Here is a 4,060-nt window from a genome sequence, read left to right on the forward strand (position 1 = left end):
TTTCTCTCTCTCCCTCTCTCTCTCTCTTTTTTTTTTTTTTTCACTAGCCACCAAAGCACCCTGGCTCGTGTGACCTGCCAAGAGAAGCAAAGCTTGGAAGAGAAGCAGGAAGGGAAGAAAAAATGAAGCTTGGGTTTTATTTATAGAGCACCCAAAAGATCTGGGTTTTGAGTGCTGCCTTTCTTTTCTTGAATTCCCAGGGGAAAAAAATGGAAAACTTCACATACGGCAGGGTCCAGGGTGACAGCCATGTAATAAGGGCTGGATGAATGAATGAATGAATGAATGAGGAGGGGGGGGACAAGCTGACATCTCCATTTCAACAGAAAAAAAAAAATGCAACAAGAGAAGTAAAACTAAACCAAAGAATTTAGATGAGGAGCAGATATGAGGATACGGATGATCCATAAGGAAAACTTCCAAACGGGCAGTGTTACTAAACACCGTAGCTGGCTCCCCAGAGGTCATTGTTGAGATGCCTTTCTGGAGTCTTTTCAATGTCATGGTAAGAGTAGAGAGAAGGGGTAAGAGTGAGCCCGCTGGGTAAGGTAGGTGGTTGCCTGGCATTTTCCAGGGTAGCTTTCTCAGTGTAAATGGCAGTTTCTCGGAAGCGACACAGAAAATGCAAGATTCCAGCAATCTTCAGTCCAGACTCAACAACTAGTTGGCAGTGATTAAGAGGAGCTTTTCTTCATGAGAGCATGAGCCACTAAGTTGGTGGCAGCAGGGAACTGGCAGCTTGAGCGTCCTCTGTTCAATGGAGAGAGACAGAGGTCCAGGGAGGCGCTGTCCAGAGCTTGGACACGTGGAGGGCTATGGCAAGGGCAGGCCAGACAAGGTCTTGACCCTCGGGAGTATTCTCTGAGGGCCGGGGGCACTCTGCCAAGTGCGATGTCACAAGATCGGTTTGGTTCGGGGCTCAGCACCAGCCAGATTTGCATATTGACCTTGATGAGATCTTATTTGTATGGGAGATCTGGTAAGTTTCAGTGGCTGCTCAGGTCCCAGGAGATAAGGAGTCTGACCCTGGTGAAGAGGCAGCCTTTCGAATACTCATCATAACTAAAGACAATGCATTAGAAGTGAAGGCTGGTCCCTTTTAAAAGTACTCCAGTTGCAAACAATAGACATTTAGCTCAAATTAGCTTGGGCAAAAAGGGAAATTGATGGGCTCAAAAAAATCCAAGGAACTAAACAACCAGAAGTGGAAAAGAGCAGAGATGTATGTGGCTGGGCCTTGGAGGCCAGGCCTTCTCTCTCTCTCCCGGGTAGAGTTCTCTGTCTCTCACTGTCTCTTTTTCTCTCTCAGCTTTCTTTTGGTTTGTCAGCTTTATTCTCTCTGCACACCACGTGTCCCCACAGTGTAAAGGACCGACTTCTCTCATCTAAATTCTCAGAACGGTCTCATCGGCCCTGGCTAGTCACATATCATTCCTAGGACAACCAGATGGCAGGAAAATGAAAGAACCTGGTAGTTTCCATAATTGTCATATGTTGAAGGAGATCGTTCCCTAAAGAAAGATTGGGCATTGGGTGGGGGCGGGGAGTGGAGAGATGCCCGGGTATATCTCCCATCATGCCATGACAGTCCACCACTTAAAATTCCAGATCAAAACACCCAGTTATTTATTCATTCATTTATTTATTTTGAAATTATATTTATTTATTTATTTGACAGAGAGAGAGAGAGAGACAGCAAGAGAGGGAACACAAGCAAGGGGAGTGGGAGAGGGAGAAGCAGGCTCCTGGCTGAGCAGAGAGCCCGATGTGGGGCTCAATCCCAGGACCCTGGGATCATGGCCCCAGCTGAAGACAGATTCTTAACCACTGAGCCACCCAAGTGCCCTGAAATACCCACTTATTTTTTTTTTAATTTTTTTATTTTAATAAACATATAATGTATTTTTATCCCCAGGGGTACAGGTCTGTGAATCGTCAGGTTTACACATGAAATACCCACTTATTAAAGAAGCTTCTCTATCACACAGCCTGATGGTTTTAAGGTTCAGCCTAGCCTCCTTCTTGCTCATGTGTGTGTGTTTATGGCTTGTAGGTGAGCAACGTCATTGGCAGCACATAAAAAAACAGCACCCACAGAATCCAACGAGGCTTCGGGAAATCATCCCAGCCCTGGGTTCCTGGAATGGAGGAACCCAGGAAGGGGCAGTCTCTTCTCCTGCTTCCCAAACCTCCAGGGACCCCACAAAATGGGGGGTGGGGTGGGGGTGAGGTGCAGTGGGCCCAGGCTGGATCGGGGGAGGTAGGGGTGGGTAATGGCCTGCCATTTCCACTTTAGGAGGCAGGAGGGCCCTGGCAGGAGGTTTGGTAGCTGTGCCCCCCTCCGTGGGGGCCCTCCATATCCGTGCTCCCTGGAGTCACCCCGCCAGGGCGGACAGCACGTGCCGATGGAGCGAGTCCACTTCACCCGGGAAGAACGTTTTAATAGTCAGCTGCGAGGGCCATTAAATTACAGCGCACACATTAAGATTCTGGCTGCCGCCGCAGAGGAACACTTATCAGAGGTGAAGCCTCTGAAAATGCCATTCATCTCAATAGAGAGCTGCTGAGACAGAACAAAAAGACGAGGGGCGCCAGGGGAGTGGGGGAGGGGAGCGCAGCGGCCCTGCTCGCCATTCCCCTTCCTAACAAGATGGTCTCCTGCCCTGCCAACAGTCCCGATGGAGCCCAGCCGGGCCGGACCAGGCACAGGACTGTGGCCCGGGGCAGCTTTCGCCTTTGCTCCTCAACAGGGGCCTCTGGGGACGGGTTACTCCTCCCACAGACCAAAGGATAAAACTGGGAGGCAGAGGGGTTAAACCACAAGCCCAAGGACACACATGCACGAAGGACCAGAACCAAGATTCAATCCCAGGCTTGTCCTAGCTTCAAAGTCTGGGTCCTTAACCGCTCTGAATGCTGCTCTTAGAGCTTCTGGAATGGTTTCCGGAGCTCAGGACTCCTTGGTCCTTCCACATAGCCCCCAGCCCCTAAAGAGAGATGTTTAAAAAGAACGGGAAGGAAAACAGACACATGTCACGGGAAATAACAGATTCTCCAGCCCCCGATCCCCACTGTTGGTAAAGATGGTTTAACAAGAACTATCCCCACCCCCTACTCCCCTAGCCACCCCCCCACCCCCAGCTCTTAGCTGTGAGCCTACCCCTCTGCTCCCAGACCCCTGCCCCCCCACCTCCCTGATCATGCCTGTGCCGCACTTACAGAGTGTGACAGGTTAGTTAGACAAATGTGCTGGGAGTCGGGAAGGATAATTAGCACATTCATTAATTAGAGTACTGCTAGTAGTTTGACTGTGAAGGACAACCATTTGTCAACAGAGATCAGGACAGCTGGGGCCAAGCAACCACTCAGGGCGGCAGCAATCCAGAGAAGGCAATAGCACTGACCAGCTGCTATAAAAAACATAGGAGCTGCTCACACACTTAGCGGCAACAGGCTCCGTCACCATGGCAACGTTGGGCCACTTCGTCAGGCTGTCAAACCACAACATGCACATATCCTTCATCTCACCTCAGGTGCTTGTTGCCGTTTTGTGACATCTCTTCCCTTCGCTTTCTGCACAGGCTTGCCCTCTGTGTCCATTAGCACAAGGCTTTCCCTGGATTGGACATTAATGTTGGGAGTGAGGGAGCAAGTGTGGAATTCTCCTGGGCTGGGGCGTCAGCACTAGCTGGGACATTAGAGATAGAGCCCAGGGCCACAGGCACAAACTATCCATGGGTGCAAAGCAGTTCCTTTCATTTCGGTTGACCTAAAAACTCTCCAGAGGAACGTTGATCTGAAAGACGAGCAACATGAACAAAGACCGGGTGGTCTTCTGTTCTAGATATCACACACCCATAGTCTCTAAGAGAACCAAATCAGCCTAGTGAAAATGCCAAGTCTCCTTCCTCAGCCGTGGTCCGATGGCCTTTTTTTACACGAATCGCCCATCTGGTCCTGAACTGAACTGAATGAACTAGAGAAGAGCCTTCATGCCATTACACAGATGAGGAAACTGAAGGGGAATTAATTGGCTGAAATCTGAATGCTATTGATTAAA

The sequence above is a fragment of the Martes martes genome (assembly GCF_963455335.1).
Source record: "Martes martes genome assembly, chromosome: 3".
In the NCBI taxonomy this organism is placed as follows: domain Eukaryota; kingdom Metazoa; phylum Chordata; class Mammalia; order Carnivora; family Mustelidae; genus Martes; species Martes martes.